Here is a 12903-nt window from a genome sequence, read left to right as displayed (position 1 = left end):
ACACTTTTAGTGCATTTCACACAGCTGATTTTAGCATCTCCTCAGTTAATTTCAAAGCAAGCTAGCTGACCACACACTTTTGGGGATGCGGTTGGGTGAGACCAGAGATTGAACCCAAAGCCTCATGCATTCTAAGAAGAGCTCTACCACTGACTTGGTACCTCCAGTCCTGAACCAGCACTATCATGTTTGTTGTCCAAAGTATGTAGAAGAATATAAGAAGACCTTTATCAAATGGCACCCCAAAAAAGCTGATTGATGTTTGTATGAATCAAGTTTAACATTCACAGTACACTTCCTCTGGGACATTTATATTGTCAAAACTGGAATCACCAGCTCTGGTAGTATACTCCATAGTTTATTAATGTATACTGAGAGATCCTGGAATTAGAGTCATCTGGAATCTGTGAAAAAAATGTACATCCATAAGTTCCACCTGGATCTGTTAAATTAGGATTTGGGGGCATCATACCTGGAAAGTAGATATTTAATAAACTTCTCATGTACTTTTCAATGCACGCTGATGCTTAAGAACCAGAGTTATCAAGTGGGAATAGAGAAATTAGAGGGCTGGTCTCTCGACAGGGAAATAGTGACATAGGCCATAGTATTTTCATAATTTACCTTGTCTTCTTCTCTATCTTTAGTAAATTTCCTCCCAGAATCTAGGTCCCTCTTTGGATAAGCTCTTACCCATCTCTATTTTCCTGCCCCATGCTCCAGAACTGCTCCCAATCTTTTCTAGTCAAATCTCTATCATCAGATATTGTCGTCATCTGAGCATCAAGGCAGACATCTGATTTATCCAACTTACATACGTACAAGTGAGTGTCTGAGAGACCCTTGGTTTGCCAGAGTAATTTTTGTGAGATTGTCTCTCTCCCTCCTTCCTTTTTTCTTCTCCCCCTCCCTCCATTTTCTCTCCTGCCTTTCTTTCCTTCCTGCTTGCTTTCTGGGGTGAGAAATTTCTAAGGTCAGAGACACCAAATGGCACACAAATACTTCTGCAGCCACCAGATAACTCCCTTCTACTATACCTTACTTTACCTTATTTTTTTACTATACTTTCAAAATTTATTTTCTCTACTTTTGAACTTAGCATTCCTCCAAAAGTTCTCTCTCTATTTTTTATAATGACAATCTTGGAAGTAATAATTACAGCTCAAATAGGGTATAGGCAGGAAGTGATGGGGCTGAAGATTGGGGCTTTATCTACCCCCAAATATCTACCCTAAATATTTCCTTTCTTCCTTGAATTTTTTTTTCTATTTTTCTGGCTACTTTTGTGATGTGCAATGCCTCTTCCCTAGTCTGGTCACTGTGGACTGTCACATCCAGGGAAACTTCAGCCTGACTGTAGGATCCAGAGAATAATGAAAATATTTACTAAAAGCAAAGAGGTGAAACAGGGCCTTCATGCCATGTATCACATGGAAAGCTTCTGACAATTTTTTAGACTTCTCTTTCTCTCTAAAAATTTCCCCTGCTAAAACGGGTCTTGCTTACTCCCTCAACAAAATACTCCTACTGATTTGCTATCTTAGGTCCACCCTTTCTCCCACACTGCATCCTCATATGCCACTCTTCCCAGGTGGGTCTCCCCTGCCTGGCTCACCGGAAGGAGATATCTGGTCTTTGACTGTGACTTTTCCCTTATGAGAATCCGCATCTCTGCCTCTCCCTGCAATTCTTCTGAATACATCTCACTCCTCACATACAATTAACTGACCTATTGAATCTTCCTTTCACAGTGCAATACAGGAACCCGAGGCACAAAAGTGAGCATGTCTTTCTCCAGACCTCATCACCCTAAATATTCCCTTCCAGAGGAATATGAATCCTAAGCTCTAAAAAGAGAAAGAGGAAAGGAAAGGGTGAGTTCAATTAATGTTTTTAAATTAGCGCCTATTAGTTATTCAGAATATCAGGCTTTGTTTTGGCCTATCTGGACATGCATGCTACGTACTTTGATCTTCCCCAGCCCGACATTGCCCCTCTTCTCTTTCTCTCTACTTTCCCCCTTAATACCTTGTGGAGAGTGCAGCTGTCTTTTTTTTTTTTTTGGTAAAGAACCACCTCTTCCATCTTCCTTTTCCTTGAAAACATCAGAACATAGTAGGTATCCATTTCAGATTGGTTATTCAACGTCATGCCCTAAAAGAGATGAAATGAAATGTTTTCAACTAACCCCAAGTTAGTATTTTGTGAACTTTCAAAGTCTGTGAATTCTCTTAAAAGTATCCCTAATCAAATATAATTATAGATAAGCACTCAGGATTATCTGCCACTTTGTATTATTTGTTTGATTACCATCATCTTTTTGTGAGTTGCTTATCCTGATAAAAATCTAAAATATATCCAAGATTAAAGTCAAGATACTGGAGAAGGACAAAGAATTACATTATTTAAATGTACATGGCAAGGCCAGCTGCTGTTTGCTTGGATCATTTCATCTTTGCAATGATCCTATGAAGGGAATGTTGTGGCCTCCTATTTTACAAATGAGGAAATTAGGGCTCTGAGTGGTAAAGTAACTTGCCCAAGATCACACAAACAAAAACAGTAAAATCAGGATTTGCATTCAAGTCTGTCAGACTCCCAAGTCTGTAGCCTTTTCCCACTATAACATACTGTCTTTTGATACTGGATTTTATTTTACTTTGGGGAGTTGTCTCACACTTGCTCTACCTACTTTATAGATGATGAAGAGTCATTTCTGTCTAGTTAAGCTTTAAACACCAAAGAGCAGAGTACATCATATTTCTGAACATGAAAAGCCATTTGGAGTGTTGTATAGAGGACTGTTGTTTTGAAGCACTCTTACACAGTAATTGCTGACCCAGTGCAAGAATCTAGCACAAATTGCCAGAATCTTATTTATTATATTGTACTAAAGCCAGAAAAACCTAGAAATCTAGTTTGGTTTTGGCTTTCCAGCTCCTAGCTGAAAGAAAGCCAGGTAGAACAAACTGCCTTTCTCATTGTCTTTTTTCCAGAGGCCCCAAGCTAAGACATCAATCACTTTGCTCCTATATTCCAGCTTGAGTAGTAGAGTATGATTCAGCCCCTCTTGTTTAGCTGTCTCTTCTCTCATTCTATTACCTTATTCTTTGTTTCTCCCCCAATTTTAGCTAACATTTCTGGGCATACAAAAATAAGATGTGAAATGTAATATGCACATGATTTTAGTGATTTACAGACATAGATTCCAGTTTCCTTTTAAGGCCAAAACTATGGATATTGCTTTGTTTTACCGTCTCTTATCTATTCAGCTGAGCTTTAAGTTCCCTTTAGGATGGGATCCAGGTCTCATTCATCTTTGTAGCCTTCTGTGCCTCTGCCTCTCTCTATCTTTCTGTTTCTGCCTCTCTTTATCTTTCTGTCTCTATCTTCCTCTCTCCATGATGCTTATTATTCCAGTATCTCACACATTGGAGGCCTTCAATAAATGCTTATTAAAATATGTATATAAATAAATAAGGATGATAAAGCCATAGTTTTTTGTGTCCAATAGCAAAGAAAGTAGCCTCAGTGTCTCAGTGGTCTAAAGACTTTTGTGGCAGTCCAAATGAGTTCAAATGTTTAGTTCAAAGCTGGCAAAAGTCTATGTCATTTGAGGTGTTTTTGGCTTTGTGCAATAGAATAACTAAAAATGCCTTCAGTAATTGGGTTAAATGACATGATCTGATAGAAGATTTCAGGGAACATAGTTTCAAAGTTGGTGAAAAAGCAATGTCATCCAGGGTGTAGGCTCTTTGCAACCTTTGTTGGTTATTGCTGAGGTGTCCATGGGCACCAAATGAATCCTTTATATCCACATGTTTTATCTTCCTAGAACTTCAAAGACAGGGGAAAAAATGGGAATGGTGTCTTCCTACATTTTTTACCTCTTTCCAGTGAGAAAATTTCTCCAAGAGGGCCTTCAGTTTACTTTTCCTCCTATTGGTTAGAAAGAGTCACATGCTCAACCCTCTGTTGTTGGCATCTGATGAAGAGGATTACCGTGCTCTGTGACTGGATTAGACGGCTCACTGTAGACCCTTTGGAATAGGCAAGGGTTTTGCCTTTTCCAAAGAACCTCTAAGTTAGCTCCCTGCTATTTTTTACTGGAAAAGCATCAGGATTCTGGTCATAAGGGAGAAATGAGAAATAGCTGTTGAGAAGGAAAATAGCAGTATCTGTTGCCTTCCGTATGAAATAATTTGCCACAAATTGTTTCTGTCAGAGATGTGAGGTAGTTTGTGACATACTTAGATCTACAAATGGGCTAGGGTTCATATTTATTTATTGTATGTCTATTATATATTACGTTATTTAATTTTCATATCGTGGATCTAGGGGTATTTACTAATTTACCTATAGGAATTCTGAGGCTTAATAAGACTAAAAATTGCTCAGATCTGCATATAAGTTAGTAACAACATGTAGATTCAAATCTATGTCCTTTTGACCACAAAGCCTATGTTCTTTTCTCCATGTAGAGAGAACTTCTTTTCAGTTGGGGATGTTTTTACTCTTAAGTGAAACCCTAACCAGTCTTGAGGTTCCATGATCAAGAAAAAAATATTCTAGAATGCCACAGCTTGTTTAGGCCCAGAGAGCTTTAGCACTAGATCAGCAGTTCTTAACCACAGTGGCAAAGACTCAGATTGGAGTTCAGTCCATTGGGAGATATGGTAGAATGTCCCTGTTCCCTGAAAACCCTAAACATCGAAGTTTGACAATACTCTTTTTTTATTAGTATGTGTTTGCAGTAATAATGAATCTATTCCTTGTGGGGAGTTGGTACATGTACATGACACATCTTAATTCTTTTCTCATCTCCTTCCTCTCCCCTCCCTCCTCTATCTCTCCATACCTTGATCTCCTTCCATTTGAGAAAGATCTGTCTCCCTACTTCCTATTGTCTATGTTTTATTTTACCCTTTGTTTATATTTTGGGTTTCTCATGTAAGACAAACCATACAATACTGCATTTAAACTTGTGTGTCTGATTTATTTCACTTAACATTATGATCTCAATGTGAAAAAATCCTCACTTTCACTCACTAGTCTTATAGTGTGAAGAAAAGTCTTAGGTCAGAGGCAAATGCCATAAATTTCATGGAACCTGCAACCTAACTTAAGGCAAATGCTCATGCCCATGCTTCCCACAAAGGAACTCTGTGTAACACAGCTTTTCTGACACAAAGAGTGTTGAGACCCATGCGTTATCATAAATTTATTCTTGGCAACACACTTTAGGAAAGAGCCTTTTTTCAGGTTGTAGCTGCTGTTTCTGGATGCCGAGATATAATACTTTTTAATACTTTCTTGGAATGAGTTAACCTGGGAAACAGTTCCATCCTAAGTATAATAATACAAATCTGTGAATGCCCGTCTAGTATCCACTTCTCCTCCTCGGGGCAGGAGCCCAGTTTTCTTCTTGAAAACAGCTCACTCCTATTACTTCTCACGGTTTAAGTAGGATGCACCTTTCCTAAATCTCGGAAGTGAATTATGATTGGCCAAACTTATCAATGTATTCCACTGTTTTGCTTCCTTAAATTTAGACTTTTTGACAAGTTTAACCAAATGAGATCACAATTCAATCATTTTATATGTGAGTTAAATGTGAATAATTTTAAAATATTAAAATGTGTATAAAACCTGTCTGGGCATATTTTGTTATATTTAAATATAATGGAAGAGAACAAGGTTTATCTTTGAGTACAGTCCTGGTCTAAACTATTGATTCCAGACCATTGACCTGTTTTTATTAGCACTAGTTGCCAACTTAAACATTTGAGTCTCATGCAGGAAGGTCTCCTGCATACTATCCCAGATCCTTGGCCCCATTTTGCTATATTTGCCCAATTTTCTATTTATCTTATTCTGTCATATCTCTTCAATTAAGCAAAAGTCAAAGCTTCTCTCTCTCTCTCTCTTTCTCTACTTTAGGACTTAATCAAAAATCTAATTCTAAGAAGAACCTGAAAGGATCTCTCCTGAAAGGACTTCTCATTAAACTTTGCTCTTAAATTTACTTTTTTCCTCAAAACCTTGGCTCTCTGACAAATGTAATACCATCAGTCTATCTTTATTCCCTCATATTCTAACTAAGATAAAATCTAGTGTGGTACTTATGCCTTCATTTGCAGAATAGAAAATATAATTATTTTAAAAATAAAGATAGATATTTAAATGAAAACATTTACTTAAACTAGTTGCTACATGTTAATCTAATCTTAGAATGTAAGAGAATTCTCAGGGTATGAATTCCTACTGCTACTTCCAACTTTCTCGTCAGATTTATTCTTAAATTTGAAAATCAAAATCTTTTAGTTAGATTGAAACCCTGACAATGTCTTCTGGTTGCTATTGGTTTCTCAAGGTTGAAGCTTGTTTTTCTCAGTAGCTTCTTCACTGGAGACTTCCTTGTCATATAATGGAATCCCGGCTACTTTATTCTAACTGAAATTTTCAGATGCAAAGAAATAATGCCTTAAAAAGCAGTTGGCCCATTTTTAGGCCATATTGAAAAAGAATAAATGGAGGGCAGAGGATGAGGGGTTAGGAATAAAAGAACAGGAAGAAAAAGAAGCAGATGACATTGCCTTTATTTTTGGTTTATATTTGGACTTTGTGGGAGGCATCAGGATATGGTTTCTTGACTAATGACACTTTCATTGGTGAACATTATCAAGAATTACACAGTATCCACATCCTGTGATTCAGCAGTATGGACCATCACCACACCTGCAGGAACTCAATGCGTTTGAACCAGTAAGAGAATGTTACATTCCCTAAGAACTAAACTAAAACAAAACAAAGTAATATGAAGAAAGTTAAATAAGTTGTAACAGTTTTTAAATACAAGGAATTCAATTTTAAAAAGTAGTACTGATTTGGGAGGATTTTAGTTTTGTAGTCTCATGTAGTATTGAAGTATAGTGATCAAGTATGTAGGTTCATTATCCTATGATAATATAAAAATAGATATTACTAATCTAAGCAGTTAATTTTTAAAGTCACAGGTGACACAAATGTCCATATACATGATGCAGTTAGAATAGGTGGTAAATTCATTTTTCTCCCCATTTGTGACAATAGACCTGTTAAGTGTGTGCCTGAGGGGCTTCAAATGAAAGAGGGAATGCACTGCTTAATAAAGTTGGACCAGCCATTCTAAAAGAATTCTTATGCTCAAAACTGCTAGAGAGTTGACCTGCTTATAGGAAATAGTTCTGCTAGAATTAGAAGTGGAGATAAGGAGATGATAATGAAATACAGTCTAACCAGGAAAGGGCAGTGAACATATGTATCACTCCACACCACACAAATACGCTGCCAGTTTAGATACAGAGTTGTGGTTCCTTTTGTCAGCTATTCTATTTTCTCTTAGAAAGGCTAACTTTGAAATACCATTTTCAGGAAGGAGAGCTAGAACAAGAACTTCATAAAAATGCTTAAATTATTTCTTCAAATATCTCTCATGTTGTTTGAAATTGTGAGATAATGTCTTTATAACTCATCCATTTATTCATAATTTATGGGAAATAAGGTTTCAGTTTTAACTGCTTACTAATGATCAAGCATCCACATCTAGAAGTCACTAGAAGATGCCCTTTTCGGTGAAAGGTCAAAGTTTATGTGAAGATAACCTATAGTAATTCGTTTTGTTGTTGTTGTTACTGGGGATCCAACTCAAGACCTTGCACTTGCCAGGCACCAGCACCACTGAGCTAAATTCCCGGACAGAAGATAACCTATCGTAAGTTACCTGTTTCACTGCTATAGTGTTGGAGCAATACTGGGCAGTGGGCATTTGTTGTGGTTTTCCTTCTTCCCCCTATAATTAAAGAGATTGTTCATTGGTAACACAGGTCCCAATATGCCCAAATACTGCTATTTGATTTTAGTTCTTAATTAGCAATTTTGAGAAATAGGTATTTAACACCAAGAAAAGTGGATATAATTTAATGTATTACAATGTTAATTAAAAATAATAATAATAATGTGAATTTTTATTTATTGTTTGGTTTAAATATAAAGCCAAATTTTGGTTCCATTCAAAGGAATTTATAATTAAAAGCTCAGGGAAACTCATGAGCTCGTGATTCTTTAAGCATGCCACTACCTCACATTACCATCCCTGTGATGATTGCCCTCTCTTGCCAACCTGACAGACTTCTGCTCCAAACTCAAATAGCACCTCTTCTTGAAGGCATCCCTAGGTCTAAATAGAGATCTCACAGAATGATGCAAAACTCCTTCCTCTCTTCTCTGAGCTGTATTAATTGTTTATATATGAGCTTTGCTATATAATTCTACTTCTATTCATGTTGTCTAGCATGATAACTGTCATTTACAATTAATTAGTAAATATTGTTTACAACTGATCTTTTAAAAACAATTTGACTGGAGATGTAGGCTTCTGAGAATCAGAATGTCACGACATCACCTCTTAAAATTGTGGAAGGAATAAAAAGTAACAAAAGTGGGGTTAAGAATTAACATAATTATAATCTATTTAAGTAGTATACTATCTATTTGTCTTTTTGGTATCTATCAATTAAATCTTTTCATTTTACAATAGGAATGGTTTTTATTCTATTGTAGGTTTCCATCTATATAAATTTTTCAAGCTAATTGTCATGGAAATGTTTGTTTACATGGACTGTCATGGTATAGTTTTCAGAGCCTTAAGAAATACTTGGCTGAATAATAAAACTGTTAAAAAATGACTTGAGGAAGAAAATGTATCAAAGAAAACATAATGTTCCTCAGAATTAAAATTAACTGAAGGAAAACAGTAATCATAAAATAACAGCCCTTTCCTGCTATTGGGATCATCAGCTTTCCTCTCTAGCAGCTTGCCCTCCTGAGTCTCTCAAATTATGCAAGAGGTTCTCTGAATGGGCAGATTAATTGGACAGGCAAGACTGCCTGATGATTCAAAAATCTCTCTTTTCAATATGCAAAAAGGCTAATGGGAAAGTTTAAATTGTGAGTAGTGCCTCAGTGTCCCCCTTACAAAGGTTCACCTTGTTTCTATTTCATTACCACCTTGAATTATCTATTTAGAGCAGTGGAGGCATGCAGAACCTTCTCATTTCTCATGCTCTGAGGCCCCTCTTAAGACTGATCATTGTCAAGCATTCCTTTCTCTTTGGGCAATCCAAGGCTAACATCCACCAGGACACAAAAGGTCTCTTTGAGGATGATTTGTGAAGCTATCCTGCCCCCCCCCAAATTACATACTAGGAAATTTCTAACTACCAAAATGATTGTGTTCCTTTTAGAGAACTCTCTGTGGACCTAACTATAAGAATAGGTTAACAAAGGACAGCTTCCCTTAAGCCCAGGAGGGAAGAAAGAAAAGACAACTGTGGAAGGAAGTCAAAAGGAGAGCCAATGAAATGAATAGCTCTGGATAGTTTTGCTCCATTCCCAGTGCCTGTCTATTGATCATTTGCAAACTATTTGCACAGATTCTTATTTAATTCTCACAACTGACCTGGGAAATTGTTTTTCTGTATTTTTCCTATTGTAAAGGTAGATAAACAGGCTTAGTTGGTGGCCAAGGTCAAACAGTCAAGTACAGATGGAGCAGGGTCTGAAACCAGGTCTTTTCGTAGAGAGTTTTGGTGCTCACCCCACAGCTAAGCTTCTCGTGTTAAGCAGAGAGCTACCTTCACTAGAATCTGCTTTGTATCATAGACTTTTTTGAAGCAGTCTAAGACTCCTTTACTAACTGTATTTTATTGATGAGAAAATGACACCTGAATTCTCAGTTTAAATGTTCTGCTATTGGTGTACTTAGCTTTAGGACAAAAAAGCCAAATCCTGCCTGATGTCTATGTAAATAGGGAAGCGTGGAGGGGGTGAAGGGCACACAGGTAATGGGGAAAAAATAAGAACCAAGATACATCATGTGCAGGTACAAGCACCCAATGATAAATATAAATGTATTGTATACCTAAAATGTACCAATAAAAGAACTAAAAAAAAAAAAAAAGCAAAATCCTGACACAATGTCCATATTGGCAGTTTCATGAAGAAATTGAGAGAAGTAACTCTATTAGTTATTTTTCTTGTTGCTGGGACAAAATACCAGACAACCAAAGTTAAAGGGGAAAGGTTTATTTAGCTCACAGTTTGTAGAGGTTTCAGTCTATAGTTGGCTGGCTCCAAGGCAGGGTGGCACATGGCAGAGGAACATCACTGAAGAGAAACAGTTCATGGCGCCCACATGGTAGCAAAAGCAACAAGGGACTGTAATAGTGTCTTCATGCCCCTTTTACCTTATTCAGACTACTTAGGGTGGAAGCCCTCACACCCTTAATTATAGTGCCCTCAGGCCTGGCATTGCACCCTGAAACAATCACACTCTAAATTCAGCCACTTCTGAAAAAGCCTTACCTAAAACTGCAGGAGGCTTTGGGGGACATCTAAACACAAGATATAACAACAAATTTCACTGAAAGCCTGTGGTCTTCACAGGCTTAGTGCTGTATGATGAGAAATGAAGCTTGCAATGTTGACCCCGAGCAACTGCAAAATTCCTGTGAGCTTCCATTTGTTTATCTCAACTTCATTGAATACTCTTATATTTACGGAGCTCAGTAGTAGAGTGCTTGGCTACCATGCAAGAGACCCTAGGTTCAATCCTTGGCACTGGAAAAAAAAAAGAATTCTACACTGTCTAAAGCAATACTTGTATCTGCTAAGTCTTTTGTAATTATAGTTCTCCAAAAAGAAAGGTACTCACAGTTGCGTTGTAACAAAAATGTTTCACATATAGGACTGGGGGTAAAATTAAATGGTAAAGTGTGTTCAGCAACCACCAAGCCCTGAATTCAATCCCCAGTACAAGAAACAGAAAACAAACAAACAACCCTCAAAAAGACAAACAGCCAAAATGTTCTATGCAAACATGGTACATCACCTAGTCTACCTCCTCAGCAAAACTAATGTTGCTTCTATAGATGAATCCTTACAAAAATCCACTTAAGACTTTAAAAGAAGTAACTGCATTTCTTGGGAAAGAACAGGATGGTATACCCACTGGCTCTGTGATATATCGATGTGGCTTTCATTTTATTCAAAAGTCACTAATAGAATTATATGTCTTCTCAGGCCTCCTACTATCCTTCACTGCAGGATATATTAGTCATGTCAGACCCAAATTTACCTCTATCCCACACAAACCTTGTCTTATCTTGCTGATGGTTACCGTAAACTACTGACATCAGCAAAGCTTTGTCAGGAATCTGAGGTAATCAAAAACTCCAAAGAAGTTGAAGAAAATGCATCCCGGATTATTTTAGGCTTCTTCCTCTTTCATATAGTTCATGTTCCTCAACTGAGTCATTGCTAAAACGGCTTAAAGCCTACATTGGATTCAGTGCTTGTAGAAGGCTTATTTAGTCATGTTCCCTTTCACGTACTTCACTTGGGCTGTGGTGAGTTTTGCCTCACTAATTTTACAATTTAATCAATATCTGGATCTCAGTAATGGGGGTTGATGGTGCTCTGCATAATTAGTGGCTATTTGAGAAATGAAATTGTTCATCCAGTGGACAAAACTTGTGCCCTGGTATAACTTTTGCAAATGTTGTCAAACATTTTCAGGTATATCAAATTATAAATTTCTGGTTTGTATTGGGGTCCTTCCACAGGTCCTTATTTTTAATCACTCTTGGCATTTTCTGTCTTGTCACCAACTTGTTCTTCTACCCAGCTAATAACTGGGTTCACTGGGAGACAAGATGTTGCTAACAGCCTTTCTTCAGAGGAGTTTCATGTTGTCTTGTTGTTTTACTGGATTTCAGACTGTGCCAGGCTCTGGAATTAGTGTTCTCAGTCTCTCCCACATTGTTGATGGGAAACCAGTCCTTGGATAAGTGCATTGTTGAAGTATATACAAGAATCTTGCTAACTCCCAGAAGAGGGGCATTTCTAGGCTTAAAGTTTTAGAGAATATTGTCTTAAGCAGGTGATACTTGAGTTATGTTCTGAAAGGTAACAAAAAATAGAGGGAAATTTGTCCATGCAGATGCAACTGGAAGAGAAGTGAGAGAGATGATGAAATAGGAGGCAAGGATATTTCAGCTCATGAAAGCTTTGTAGGTAAAGCTAAGGAATATGATGTATATCTGGAATGTTTGGAGGAACCATAAATAAACTAGGAAGTAGGGCTCTGAGCCAAGTATGGTGGCACATACCTGTAATCCCAGCCCTGAGGGAGGCTGAAACAAGCAGATAGCAAGTTCAAGTCCTGCCAGGCAATTTACTGAGAACTTGTCTCAAAATAAAAAAGGCTAAATATATAGCTCAGTAGTAAAACCAACCTGAGTTTTGGCAACCAAACAAATTCTGGGGACACAAAAAGTAGAGTTTTGGCATGATCAAACTTGTGCTAGTTAATCCATTAAATATTTACTGAGAAAACTTTCAGGCTAAAATCAGGAACAAGACAAGGATGCCCACTATCACCACTCCTGTTCAATATAGTTCTGGACACATTAGCCACAGCAATTAGAAAAGACAAAGAAATAAAAGTAATAAAGATAGGAAAAGAAGAAGTTAAACTGTCATTATTTGCTGATGATATAATATTTTACATAGAAGACCCAAAAAACCCCACCAGAAAACTTCTAGACTTAAGTGATAGATTCAATAGAGTAGCGGGATACAAGGTCAACCTTCAAAAAAACAATAGCCTTCTTGTACACAAATAATAGCCTCACTGAGAGAGAAATTAGGGAAACAATTCCTTTTACAATAGCATCCAAAAAAATGAAATATCTGGGAATCAATCTAACAAAGGAAGTGAAAGACCTCTATACTGAAAACTACAGAACTCTGAAAAAAGAGATTGAAGAGGATACAAGAAAATGGAAAAACATCCCTTGCTCC

This window comes from Heterocephalus glaber, unplaced genomic scaffold (assembly GCF_053883595.1).
Source record: "Heterocephalus glaber isolate CG9 unplaced genomic scaffold, H.glaber_assembly_v1.0 deba00000347, whole genome shotgun sequence".
Taxonomy (NCBI): Eukaryota; Metazoa; Chordata; class Mammalia; order Rodentia; family Bathyergidae; genus Heterocephalus; species Heterocephalus glaber.
Note: the sequence above shows the minus strand (reverse complement) of the source record.